The sequence below is a fragment of the Typopeltis vanoorti genome, chromosome 16 (genome assembly GCF_054136105.1).
Source record: "Typopeltis vanoorti isolate ZY-2024b chromosome 16, IOZ_Tvanoo_1.0, whole genome shotgun sequence".
Taxonomy (NCBI): Eukaryota; Metazoa; Arthropoda; class Arachnida; order Uropygi; family Thelyphonidae; genus Typopeltis; species Typopeltis vanoorti.
This window is the reverse complement of record NC_143564.1, coordinates 73,414,804-73,430,058: the sequence shown is the minus strand read 5'-3', so window position 1 is coordinate 73,430,058 and position 15,255 is coordinate 73,414,804. Positions and strand designations below refer to the sequence as shown.

General features: G+C 33.5%; 1 protein-coding gene across 2 annotated transcripts in view; it reads left to right on the top strand.

The window, feature by feature from the left end:
• Positions 1-13,074: 13,074 nt before the first annotated feature.
• SsRbeta (signal sequence receptor beta) overlaps positions 13,075-15,255 on the top strand; it is a 132,741-nt gene continuing 130,560 nt past the window's right edge. The window contains exons 1-2 of one of the 2 annotated variants that reach the window (XM_090405931.1): positions 13,075-13,277; positions 13,505-13,574. The gene's annotated coding sequence lies outside the window, so the exon portion shown is untranslated. Of the gene's footprint in view, positions 13,575-15,255 lie in introns of both variants that reach the window. The other variant, XM_090405930.1, reaches the window with a different exon arrangement.

The following is a 15,255-nucleotide window of genomic DNA, read 5'->3' as shown; positions in this document are numbered from 1 at the left end:
TGTTAATTATTTCCAAATAAAATGCGTAAGTTATCACAAAAAGGTAAAAAATTCACTTGACCGTTAATTACAGTGTATTTTTCGCAGTGCAAATAACATTACAAGCATAAATAACTGTAATGATTTCCTTCACTAAAATTTATCTTGTGGATTTTCTAACAGTCTGGCATTCTGTGTGATGGGTCATCATCTATACCTAACCTATATACTTCAAATGAACTCCTTTATTAACATAATTTTTGTGCAAATTCGCCCTTTGATATATAATATTTAAGGGCGTAGCCCAGTTTGACACGTATGTAAACCTAAATCCACTGATTGAAATGTTAACGTGTTCTATTATTGTGTCACACTTCATTAAACATCACCTTGCCCTTTGGAAAGGACAAGTGTACTTCAAGAGATTCTACTCCCTTGTACAGATTCCTTGTTCGAATTCTCTGTAATTACTGCCTTGTGCTAAGTCAATCTAATGTAAAACTTTCTTATAAATATTGATTGCAATAATAGAAAACGTAATAAGCTTTATTTGGATTATCTGTATTGGAACGTAAGGAAAATTTCGTAGCAGTATTATTTGCGTAATTTTTTTCCGAAACTTTCTTGACATTATAATATTATTATAAGAAACACGAGCATTACTTTTCTCATTAATTTTGGATTTCTGTGTACACAAAACATATGAATAGGTAAACATAAGGATATTATTATTATTATTTGTCACTTCCAGGGAGTCCAAAGACTCATCGAGGGAGGGCATCTACTCTACAACTCTGCTTCCACCACTCACAATCCACCAATTGACCGCAACTACACCAACGCCATCTACCGCCGACCTCCACCACTATTTTTTCCACAGACAATCACAAACGTCCATGCCCACGGCGGGATTCGAAGCCGCAGCCTCTTGACTGGAGAGCGGACACGCTAACCACTCGGCCAGCCAGAACCAAAACACAAGAACTGAAGCCATTGACACATATGCCCCTAGGGAAATTCCAAACATTCCAAACTCATGACGTCACACACAATGACGTCATCATCTCAACAACCAATCACGTCACGATTCCTTATCTTGATCTTGATCTGGTTCAAAGCACCTGCCATACTACTGTCCCCGCTTAAGGCCTATTCTCACGATATATTGTTTTCCCGCCATTATCAACTTGATGTGGACGTTATTTCCCGTGATTTTCGTTTTTTTTCTCGGGTGGCAATACCGATTTTCGAATCGATTTCTGCGGAAAGCTGCGCATTTCTGTTCCCAGGTGGCGTTGCTTTCGGCTGTAGTTTCATTTCCGCAATCACGGTAATTTAGTGTATGATAGTTGCTTTCAAGTTGCGGTGGTGGATGATCCAAGTTAGTAACATAGAGAAAAAAGACAGAAAATGTATTTCGGTAGAAGAAAAGATGGCAATTCTGCAATGAATAGACTGGCATGCCAGAACATGTGTTCAATTAACAAAAGATCTTGGTCTCTCCGTGTCCACTTTGAACACGATAGTAAAAAACAGGTCAAGCATTGAACTCAATGCAAAGCAATCTGGCGCTATGTCAAAAAAACGAAAATATATCCGGACATCGACATACGATGAATTGGATAAACTTGTGGCGGAGTGCTTTGTTTCTATGAGAGCGTCGGGTATTCCAGTCGACGGTATTATACTCCGAACGAAAGCCCTTGAATTTGCTGCGAGGTTGGGGATTAATGGTTTTACTGCGTCAAATGGATGGATTGATCGTTTCAAGACTCGTCACAATGTTGTGTATAATCAAGTGTGTGGAGAAAGTAAGTGTTGCAGGGGAACTGTAAACCAGTGGAAACATGAACTAAAGACTATTATTCAGGACTACGAACCGAAATATATTTTTACTGTTGATGAAAATCAACCTTGAAAATATTGTAACATTCTGCCAAGTAAAACATTGTGTTTTAAAGGAGAGAAGTGTCATGGTGGAAAACTCAGCAAGCAGAGGGTAACTGTTTTTCTCATGGTCAATGCTGATGGATCTGAAAAATTACCTCCACTGGTAACTGATAAATTTTAAAAGCCAAGGTGTTTTAAGAACGTGAAAAATCTGCCTACTAAATATGATGCCAACACCACAGCATGGATGACCAGCAGCATCTTCACATCCACCATGCATGCTCTGGATGCTAAAACGGGGGCAAATCACCGCAAAATACTACTACGGCTAGACAAATGTCATGCACACTCTAAAGATCTGCAGCTTAGAAACATTAAATTAGTGTTCTTCCCCCCTAATTGTACAAGTGAGCTTCAGCCATTAGATCTGGGCATCATCCATGCATTTAAACGGAAATATAGAAAAATGCTTGTTGAAAAAGCTGTCTTTATGCATGATAATGGTGTGGACCCAAAACAAATGACCATATCAATCCTTGATGCCATGCATTATGTGGCCAAAGCATGGTTGCATGTTATTCCTGAAACCATATCGAACTGTTTCCGGAAGGCAGGAGTTACGTTTGTAGAAGAGGAGGAAGAAGATATGTCAGAGCCCAACAACTGGTATGAGATGGATGAGTCTTCCTCATTTCAACACTATGTTGATGTTGATGCTGGTGTGATCACATCAATGGTACCAAGTGTAGAAGACATCCTTTCCAAACACCTTGGTGAAGAAGAAGAAGAGGAAGAAGTGGTTGAAGAAGACTGTGATCAAGGACCAACTAGTAAAGAAGCAATGGAAGCTATCTCTGTTTTGAGGCACAGTAAGTCATCTTTAGCCTTTTTTTAATGATTTTTTACATTTCCTGCTATTTACACTTTTTCCATCAGTCCCCCTAAAAAGTGTAAAAAAGGGGTTTTACTGTATATCCATCGATACTATTTATATAATTATATATAATTTTATATTATGTATAAAATATATATATCAAGCGCTGCATGATCTAAATGTGTACATAGTATCAAAGCATTGCTTTTGCACAAATTTCATACATCTTTTCTTAGGATAATGTTATATAAATTTTGAAAAAAATACATTTGGCCCAGATTAAAAAAAAAATTAACATAGCGATTGGCAAACATATCTCTATGTTTGCCAAGCCTTTTCATAATAAATTAGTGAAAAATCGAAATAAATATTTTATACTACAAACGATGCATTCTAAATTTAAACCTAATAATAATTTCTTTTCCCCCACTTAACAATTGAATTGTCATTAGTGATATTTGTGACATCACTCGGCCAGCCTGGCCAGTCAATCCTTTCAGTTCTTGTGTTTTGGTTCTCGTATGGAATTATGGGTGATGGTAGAGATAAGGATTCGTGTTGTGATTGGTGGGCACTTCTGACCAGATCAAGATCAAGATAAGATAAGGAATCGTGACGTGCGTGTGTGTGTTGTTATGAGATGCAGATAAATGACGTCATTTGTTAGTTATAAATAAGTGACGTCATTTGTTAGTTGTAAATAAGTGACATTATTGTTTTGAATGGAAAGGAAGATATATTAGTGGATAAGGAATCGTGTCCTGATTGGTGGGACACTTCTAACCAGATCAAGATCAAGATAAGATAAGGAATCGTGATGTGAATGTTTGTTATTATCAGATGTAGATAAGTGACGTTATTGTTTTGAATGGAAAAGGGAGATATATTAGTGGATAAGCATTCGTGTCATGATTGGTGGGACACTATGAAACAAACAGGGGTAGGGTGAATGGGGAAAGTGATGTCAGTGTCATGGATGTGTGTTGTTATGAGTTGTAGATAAGTAAATTGTTTGCAGATTAACAATTGAATTGTCATTAGTGATATTTGTGACACGCAAGTTGTGAAGAAACTGAGAGATTTTCACCAAAAATGTACGACATTGATAATCATTTACTATTTTTGGAAACTGAATTACCAGCTATTCGTATCATGGGGGAAATTATCGCTAATCATTTAAATTCATCAATGGTAAAATTAGACTTTCAAGATTTTATCCAATTCAATAAAGATTCTTTATTTTGGGACATTTACGAACATTTTACGAAAACTGTTTGTGTATATTTGGTGACAAAAGAATACACAGAATGTTTTGGGAGGCATGGTGTCATTTCCAGACTGACACAATATCAAATGTATGGAGCTGTGCTTATCGTGGTGTCCAATTTAAGAACTCTTTTGCGTGACCAGATATGTTGATGCAACATAACCAAGAAACAGTGAGTAACAAAAATTTTATTCATTGAACTCTGGAAAATGTTAAGAGTGTGAACTAAATATTGTGAAATATTTTTAGGTAATTACATGTTTCGAATTTTTCTCTGTGAATATACTTGTAAATAGTATTTCAGCAAAATAAAATATACATTTGTAAATTTAAATCAACAAAGATGTGTGCTTTTGTTGTGTTTTTCCACAGTGAATTTTTACTCAGTTATTCTGAAATTGATATTTAAATCCACAACTTTATACCTTAATGCAATTCTGTTTATTTATTGTAAAAAAATCACTACTGTGAAATTAATTCCAGGAATGGGGGGGAGTGTTGAAAAATAATATCCATGTAATTGATTATTTTAGTCAACTCATCTACTTGAAAACAATAAGTGTATAAAATCCTTAATCAGGAATGAATAATTTTGGGATATGTGTCATCACAATCATGTGAATGCTAATCACTTAGTGTCATATGTAAGTGTTTGAGAAACATCCAACCGTTGGAAAACGATACCTTTCGAACAATACCGCAACTCATATATTACAGGATATGATTAATACATACAGACTAATACCGGAAATAAATGAGATTAACAGAAAGGCAAGCACTGAGTTTACTTTTCTTCCACGATGTCGGTAATCAGAGAAGCTCCAGAAGCGCAGGAAAAAAATGTGGGAAATTATGCTTTATGAACGTCATCTAATACAGGATGTGATTAGTTGTATACAAAATGAGTAACTATAGTTCCATAGTCTGAAAACTGAACCGAAAACTAAGACCGGAAATTAATGAGTCATCTCCAAGAAAACGAACAGAACCAAACGGGTGGTAATCTAAACAATGTGTCAACTATATTTTCTGTTTATTTACAGAAATATCTTTCAACTCCTATGTTTTGTGGGTTTCTGTGCTGTGAATACATATTAGCCCCTGTAACCTATAATGAAAAAAGTCAACTGCATTTTCAGACTTGTGTTTGTGTTCTGTGCTGTGAATATATGTTAAAAATCAACAATTTGGAATATTCAGAAAACCCAGATAGTACCAAGATGTTTCCATTCTGGAAAGAAATGTAAGTTAATTTTTTTTAAAACTTAAACATAACAATTGATAATTGTAATTTCAATAATCACTGATCATATGTTTTGGTAAGCATAATTCTAATACCGAAGTTTTTTTTTTTTCATAAGAATAATTGCAGGGTACATATTAGAGTATCAACATGGATACATTAGTGACTTTTCGTGTCTAATGCATGTGGGTGTGTTTAAGGGACACCAGCATATAATTAAATTATTCAGAAAAGCCTGATCACTGCCGCCATCACGACTCTACTCTAAGAATTCCCACCCATTAACAGGAAAGAAATACCCCAAAATGTATCGGAAAATTTAGTACAGCCATCTATGGACAACCAAAGCCAAAACATGATGACAATGACAGATGCATCACCCTGGGAAAATTCCAAGATATCTTATCTCAAAAATATCGCCCACAATTCCATAGGCAAACCAAAACACCATGTGATATCACAGAGAGACATATGTTCCCCAGAAATTCCCAAACACAAAACGTCACGATTCCATATCTCTAAACAGCACCCACAATGCTAAAACCAAACCAAACACACCATGTGATGTCCCTGACAGATGAGGGCCCCCCCCCAGCAAAATTCCAAACATTTCCAAACTCATGACGTTACACACAATGACGTCATCATCTCAACAACCAATCACGTCACGATTCCTTATCTTATCTTGATCTGGTTCAAAGCGCCTACCATACTACTGGGGACCAACGGAAAAATGACGTAAATGGCAGGAAAACGTAAAAAGGGGGTTTTACTGTATATGTTTTATATGCTAGCCTATGATATTCATAGACTCTGTGTGAAGGGTTTGCTTTAGCCTGCATAGAACTACTGTTCATCATGTTATGCATACCCTGTGTAGCACACGAGAGACAACACTGATAATTCTTTTTTGTGGGAAATGCGAACGCATCCTTATCTGAAGCCGCTGCTGATCACAAATAGGACGGTATGATCATTTGCATTGTCTAGTAATCTAGGAATTTCTCTCTCTCTCTCTCTGTCCAAATAGAAGCTATTAAACTTAGTTTGTTACTTTACTTTACTCTGATGATATTATTTTTTTAGATAAAATGCTACAAGTCTTTAGGAGCAAGTCTTTACCAAATAAAATTATTGTTGTGACACATTTGGTATGAAAATCACCATTTATAGTTAATTTATATGTGATAAAAATCTTACATAATATTAAATGTTATATACATTTAATTGTGATATATACTTGGGCAGCAAGAGGATGGAAATCAATATTAGAACATTGTAAGCTGACAGAAAAAGATAATCGGATTGAATTTATAGGAAACGATCCTGGAATAGAAAAGGGAAAAATGGAAACGACAAAATATATAATACATATAGCAAACTGGAATGTAAGAGGAATAGCATATAAAGATAGAATTAGACCAGTTACTAAATGAAAGAAATTTTAAAATAGCAGTAATCACTGAAACAAAAAAAAAAATTAAAAGGAACTATGAGAACTGAAAATTTTAATGTGATATACAGTGGAGTCGACAAAGACCAAAGAGCACAAGCAGGAGTCATGATTTGGATTCATAACTCCCTTTCAAAACAGTTAAAACATTATAAATTATGGAATCAAAGAATAAAGGAAGCTAGAATAAAAATAGATAGAGGCTATTTAACAATAATTTGTTTATATGCCCCAGAAGAAAGAAGAGAACAGGATAATATTGATTTTTATAATCAGCTACAAAACATATATAATAAAATAAAAAAAAATGACTACATAATTTTAGCAGGAGACTTAAATGCAAGAATTGGAAACACGAAAATTAATAATAATATAGGAATAATACATGGAGAACACACTCTAAACAGAAATGGTAAAACATTGATTGACTTTGTAGTTTATAATAACCTAAAAATAATGAATTCCTTCTATAAACATAAAGACATACATAAATATACTTGGGCAGCAAGAGGATGGAAATCAATATTAGATTACTTCATATTAAATGAAAAGACATCAAAATTTTCACTAGATGTTAGAGTTCACAGAGGATATGAAATAAGCAGTGACCACTTCCTTGTTAAAATAAAATTAAGATTACCACCTAAATGGCTACAAGTAACAAGAACAGAAAGAAAAATTGAAACATTTGCTTATAAAACTAGACTATTGAATGACACAAATGTACAATGGCTATATGAACAAAGAATTAACCAATATCTAGATAAAATAAAACAAAATGAAGAAATAGAAATAGAATGGCTTAATATAGAATAAAATATAGAAGCTAGAATAAAAATAGATAGAGGCTATTTAACAATAATTTGTTTATATGCCCCAGAAGAAAGAAGAGAACAGGATAATATTGATTTTTATAATCAGCTACAAAACATATATAATAAAATAAAAAAAAATGACTACATAATTTTAGCAGGAGACTTAAATGCAAGAATTGGAAACACGAAAATTAATAATAATATAGGAATAATACATGGAGAACACACTCTAAACAGAAATGGTAAAACATTGATTGACTTTGTAGTTTATAATAACCTAAAAATAATGAATTCCTTCTATAAACATAAAGACATACATAAATATACTTGGGCAGCAAGAGGATGGAAATCAATATTAGATTACTTCATATTAAATGAAAAGACATCAAAATTTTCACTAGATGTTAGAGTTCACAGAGGATATGAAATAAGCAGTGACCACTTCCTTGTTAAAATAAAATTAAGATTACCACCTAAATGGCTACAAGTAACAAGAACAGAAAGAAAAATTGAAACATTTGCTTATAAAACTAGACTATTGAATGACACAAATGTACAATGGCTATATGAACAAAGAATTAACCAATATCTAGATAAAATAAAACAAAATGAAGAAATAGAAATAGAATGGCTTAATATAAAAACGATACTAAATGCAGCAGCAAATGAAAGCTTAGGAAAGACCAAACAATTCAATAAAAGAAAAAACTGAAGATCTGGGATGATACAATCAAAGAAATAATTAAAAAGAAAAAAGAAGCCTATCACAAATGGTTAAGCAGTAAAAGATTAGAAGATGAAATTGAATATGAAAGAATAAGAGCCATAGCTAAAAGAGAAGTCAGAAAAAGACAGAGAATCATGGAATAAATTTGTTTCTAATTTAGAACATGATTTATATAAAATAAGACCCAATGTATATAAGATTTTGAAACACCTAAATGCAGATACCAAAGAAAACATAAAATTAAACACTGAATTAAAATAATAAGAATTTCTAAATTACTACACAGAACTGTGGACAGACAAATATTTTAAAAAAGACAACCTGCAAACGGTTAACGAAAATGAAAATAATAATAAAATGGAGTAAAAATTTACACCAAGGAATTAAACTTTCACCTACAGTTAACTTAAACACTCTCCTCTTTGCAGACGACCAAATAATAATTACAAATTCTGAAGATAACTTGCAGAAAGCTATTTTAAATCTAAATGAGATATCCAAAGATTATGGTATGATAATATCAACAGAAAAATCAAAAACTATGGCCTTTAAAGGACAAGATCCAGCAAGAACTAAAATAGTAATAGATAACAAGATCTTAGAAGTGAATTCATTTAACTACTTAGGATGTATGATCACTTATGAAAATGAAAAAGATATAAACATAAAAATTGCAAAATATTTAAAAATAACAGGAGTAATTAACTCTATATTTAAACCAAACCTAGTTCAAAAACAAACCAGGCTAAAAGTATACAGTACATTAGCCTTACGGGTCTTAATGTATGGAAGCGAAATCTGGACAATAAAACAAAAAGACAAACAAAGATTAACAACAGCAGAAATGAAGTTTATGAGAAAAACTGCAAAGTATACCCTATTTGATCACAAAAGAAACGAAGATATTATGAAAGAATTAAACCAAGAACCAGTAATAGAAAAAATTAAAAAATATAAACATAAATGGATGGAACACGTTCAAGGAATGAAAACAGAAAGATTACCAAAACAAGCCTTAAAGTACAAGCCATTAGGAAAAAGAAAACCAGGACGTCCTCTTAAACGATTCAACGATGACTTCTAAGGCTGGAACAGGCCATGCTAGGCCTAAATCCTTGATACGTATGATGATGATGATGATTATGATAAATTGCGAGTTGTGAACATATCACTTTGGACACAGTTTTTTGAAATCTCTCGTGTGTGAAAATATTAAGTGTAGTTTGTGATGAGTGTCACTTTTTTTTTAAATTTAACCACTTACACCCCGATTGGCAGTATTGTATTTTTAAAAGTTTTAGACATTAATAAAATTGCTACATCTGCAATTTTGAACAGCTACTATTCCAGTTATTCTCATTAATCCGAACAGTGTGTGTAAAATTTTAGCTTAAAGAAACTGTCATCATTGGGGCCAAAAAACAAACCCAAATATTCCCATATTTTTAAATGATATAAACAACAAATGTGATTAATCTTTCAGTTATTATATGTTAATCTGTATGCATTGACCTTCATTGCACATTTTAATACATTCTAGTCCTAAAATGTATTAATTTATTAATACATTGAAGATAAAGTACTTATTACCATAATTATTTATAAATTAATTATAAGAAAACGCAATGAAATTGCTTTCACGATATAGGAGCATTCTTTGCAAAGTTTAAAAACCGTACAAATGCGTTCCATTAATAGGCAACTCGGAAATCAAACATTGGAAGTAAGCTGATTCTTAATATTAGATATTACCTTCGATGATATCCTTATATAGGTACCTGTATACCGAGTTTGTTTCTATAGCGTAGATGACCAGAAGAAAGACGGTTATTAAGTTCGAATCTAGTTGCCAACCACAGGAGCTTTCTCGGTTTATTTTTATTTTATTTTTTTCTCAACCGGTTTCCAAGTTAGTTGATCTTTGGCATAGACAAGTAGGGGTTTTTTCATTCGAAAACTCTGGTTTTGATCCTGCAACTCAAAAATAAGACCATAGACTTCCCTATTTCATACAATAATATACCTTTCAAAATTTAAATCTACGAGGTGACGGCAGCTGTCTACTGTATTCTCGTCCCAATGCCTATTGAAATCATTCTTTCTTGGAGACTTGTCTGATATTCTTGTCATTATATATAGATGGCTAAGAGTGATCTTAAAAAGTTAGTCAGGACTAAAAGAGCCTCATCTACTCTGCCCACCTATAAAAAAATAGGCGTTAGAAGATTTAGTTTTATTTTCTTATCCTTTTATATTAACAACGTAGATCACACGCTGAGTTTAGTGATGATGATGATTCATGGGTTTAATGGCGCAAGAACAGCAAAGGTCATACTCCATATCAAAGGTTATAGCAGTATATAAGGTAAGACAATCACAAGCACCCATGCCCGCAGCGGATTCCACCCCTAAGCTTAGTATTTCAGACTTCATTCACATTATTTGGAGAGTCTTTCTCGTCTCTGTCTTCCTCATGAGCAACTACGTTTGGAAACTTGCGAATAGAAACAAATAGTTTGTTTTTGTATCACTAATTCATAAGAATAGGAAATAACTTCCATGTTTAAGTAGAAATTGCAATGCATATTTATGACGTATTCTTCATCTGAGCGATAATGCTGCTCTGCAAAGCTGCAAGCTCGCCATGAGCGGTGTTCTTTGGTAAACATATTTGGTTATAGAAATTCTATTTCTTCGTTATATTTTTTATGGTCTAATCTAAGTGATTCGTTTTGATTTTCTATCAGACAGTGTTTAACTATCCCTTTAATTAAATTAAACGCAGTGCTTTTTTCTGCTATTTCTTTTCTATTCATGTGAAGAATGAATTTTGTTAATTACAAATAACAAGTTAATTCAAGTGTTGGATAACAAATATTAATTAATGCTAGTATACCTTCGAAGTTCAACAGGTATTAGAATAACGTATAGTCAACGACACTTAATAGAGCTTAAGTAATGTCAATTTATTCTTTCTCTCTGTCTGTCTTTCGCTCTCTCCTGAAGTTATTATTAAAGTAAAAGTACTTCATAATACCAGGAACGCATCACCTAATTCAGTTTGGCCAATTTTAAATTTAATAATTACACTTTAAATGTCGTCAGACGCGCGTGAGCGTTCGTTTGACTGCCTGAATATTTATTACATTGTATGCTACAATGTAGTAAACATGTTCTTCGTAGCAGTTATTAGAGTTTAGGATTCTAAATGAGTTCCTTCTGGTTTAAATGGTGATACAGTAACTTGGTCTTCTTTCACTTAACAAAAGTGGTCGTATTATCCTGTTCAGATAATTTTCATATTGTAAGCTCTTCATACCTTCGTGCTCTTTCTTTTCTTATAAAGGACATTTCATCTCGTACGAAAGCGACTAGATTTTCTTTCCGAAATTTTTGGTTTTTCATCCATTAAAACTGGCTATCAAGCGCATGCAATTTGCAGTCATAACACAACCTGCCTCCTGCCTTCGGTTGTTTTGGCGTAATAATATTAATAACCAGTCAACTTTTTACAAGGAGAGCCTCCATAGCAGAGTTTTTTTTCGACAATGGCTTTTGTGTAGAAAGACCTAGGTTCAGATCCTGTCTAGGGCGAGAAGAAACTTTATCTGAAGGTGAGTCAGCCAGCTTCATACGGAGGTGATATGGTTTTCCTCCAGGAAACTCTGAAGGCAAGCTAGCCAGGAGACGACACAAAAGTGACAGCTATAATGCACTGTGTACAGATAAGAATGGCCCTATCAGAGCATCCATTAGATTTCGGTATGCCAAGTTACTTGGCTGTGGCCGGCTATTCAGCCTAACACGAAAGGGTTATAGAATGGACTTCTTACGAAGTATTTCATCCTGTTCAAAGCATTTGGATCAGCATTGACATGGAATGCTATAAACTTAGAACTGTAAACGAGTCTTTAAGTTTAAAAGTTTACAGTTTAAACTGTTAAACGATTCTTTAAGCGTTGTCAAGTGGGATTAAATTTTATTTAAAATTATTCAAATCACAATAACCAAGTGCACACATCTTAGTTCATTCTGGAAGGTATAAATTACGACAGCTGCATATATCTTGTACGAAAGTTTGTACAAGAATCTTTAGAGTACAGTGGAACCTCGGTTGTCGAACTTAATTCGTTCCCGAAGGCTGTTCGGAAACCGAATTGTTCGAAAACTGAAACCATTTTTCCCATAAGAATTAATGTAAAATGGATTAATCCGTTCCCGAACCTCAGATGATTGTTTATTTAAACCTTGAGAACAGTACTTCATGCATAAGATGGTATACAAACATAATGAAAATGCATAAAAAGAATAAACACAATAAATAGATAAAATATAGACGAAAATTGATCGCCTCTTTATTTTTGATTGTACAGATCGTTGATTTCGCCATACCGAACTGCATAGCAAGATCCGAGACACGAACGCCATTTTCATGTCTGGATATGATTTCTTTTTCATCTCTATCGTGTTGGTTCTAACAACTTTTCTTTTCGCTTTACTGCTATCACTATTCTTCTGCAGCCCCGCGGTGGCTTAATTAATAATAATTTATGAAAAAAAAAACAACAAAACGCAAAGAAAATCAAGAGAACTCACTGCAAATTCGAGCAGGTGCCTGCACTGAACGAAGGCTACCGCGTAACTGACACTTTCCCGCCTTACAGCTCAGCATGCGGAGCGCGTGGTTGCTGTTTGTCTGTTCGGAAACCGGGGCGTGTTTTGTTCGAAAAATATGTTCGGGAACCGAATTGTTCGAGAACAGAGGCGTTCGACAACCGAGGTTCCACTGTACTTATAATTATTACATTTTTCGCTTCTTGTCTATCATTAGAGTACTGTATACTGATTATTTCTACAGCATATTTTCGATAAAATTATTATTCGCCAATATTTTTTTGCTTGCTGTTTAATTATAGTTCATTGGCATAAATCTTTTAAATTTTATGAATGATTAGCAGTGGCAAATGAAGCTACGCTGCTATAGTAATGGTAATAATGATAGTAATGGTTTGGCTGATAATGTTAAGAGGTACGTGGGAAAAATTATATCAAAAGCGGACTTTTAGTCTGTTGAAGTCGCAAGTGTTTAACGGGGATGATATCATTTAATGATTTATTCTTTAATCCATCTGAATTACTTTGGTTTGAAAATAAATCTGAAGAAATCTATTGAACAAAACATTTGTTTTGTTAAGTTGACGTTAATAGCCGAGATTGACTAATTTGAATTAAATTAATTAAATGAATCTTCTGTAGCAATGAAGAACGCCAATGGAAGTGTCATTAGTGGAAGTACAGTATTTCATAATGTGTGTGACATAATAAGGTAAGGAATATGCCCTTTTTTATTCATATTCTTCTTATTTGTCTGAAAAATATTATTCACATTTTCATTCTTGGGATTTTAGATTACTTGTATTAAGACATTTTCATAAAGTGAAAATGAATAGTAAACGTGGCTTATTATAACACTGATGGGACTTTAAGCAAAGGGGGAAAAACAGCACACATTTAAATTCCAGTATATTCTGAAATCGGTTTGCATATGCCACACATAAATAAAACATTTCTCTTCAAATATTATTGTCGGGTGTTGCATGGAAAATACATATTTCATCTTTTGGAAATTGTCTTACTAGGCAAGCAAGCGGAAACCAAGGACTGTATATACGAAGGCGTCTTAATAACTGCGTAATTATTTTTAGAAGCATTTGTAAAATGCATAGCGCTTATTTAGTTTATTTTGTCAATCCGATCATATGCATATAACAACCCTACCCTGAATATATGAATTTTATTCAAATGTAGTATTTAAGAGCTCTAACTAAAATTAGTCGAGTCATCTCTGTTATGATTGCAGTCAGATCATCTCGTGGCAAGACGCTTCGAAATGATACAAAATTATATATATATTATAACCAATACTTAAATTGGATATTGTGCATACGACAACAAGTAAAGAATGATTGGAAACATTCACGAACTGTCCATTTCATAAAAGCATTCTTGTGTGGAGTGAAGGCATTAAAAGATAAAAATAAGAACACACTTGGAGAACAAGATATCATCATTGCAAGATATCATCATTGCATTTTGATAATATTTTAAATATTCAGTCTTGTTATCCATGAAAAACAGACTAGTTTCACTTCGAAATTTTCAAACCTTTATAATTCACTTGATATGATTACTGCAGATTTTCTAAACGGAGGTAGAGAGAGAATAGTAACTTGGCTGAACGAAATCCTCAACATTTTCTATTCCAGAGACTTCACCAGAAGTATAATCGTTCATATTTTTAAGAAAGGAGGTTGAATGGTATGCGAGGAGTATAGAGGAATCATCAGTTTATTATCTACACTAGGACCTGATTAACAAGGTGGATTCAGAAGGGAAAGAATCTGCATAGGCTAAATATTTTTACTGAGGCAGACCCTCGAAAAATGTTTAGAATTTTCAAAACCTGTGGTCGCTTGTTTTATTCCATGACCGTTTATATGATAACAGGGGGGCTTCCGTTAAAGTTGAAAAGTAGTTGATTTAAAATAACAGCCGAAATAAGACAGACAAATATTTTTTCTGACAATTTCTATTTGGTTTGATTTTGTTGGTGAACAAGACTATGCAAGGAAGAGACTGGGGATTAAAATGGTCCATGAAGTTTAAGAGTATCTGAACTGGATACTCTTAAGATTTTTAAAGAATCTCTTCTGAATTATATTGATTATTTTTCCTTATTCACAAAAAAAATGGAGAAATGAATTCCTTTATTTGTAGCAATTGACGATGCTAGGCCAACTGCATGTAATTATTAATAGTTAGAAAACAAAGGTAATGAAAACAGGTGATAAAAATGGGTTCTCGATCTTCCTTATAGAGCAAGTCTCATACTTCGGTGATCTTGGTAGCTGTGTAACTAATATTGGCGAGATGAGGAATAAAGTGGTAGAAGATTAGTCATGGCTTCAGTACTGTTCAAAAACATATGGAAAGTTAGAGTAGCATCG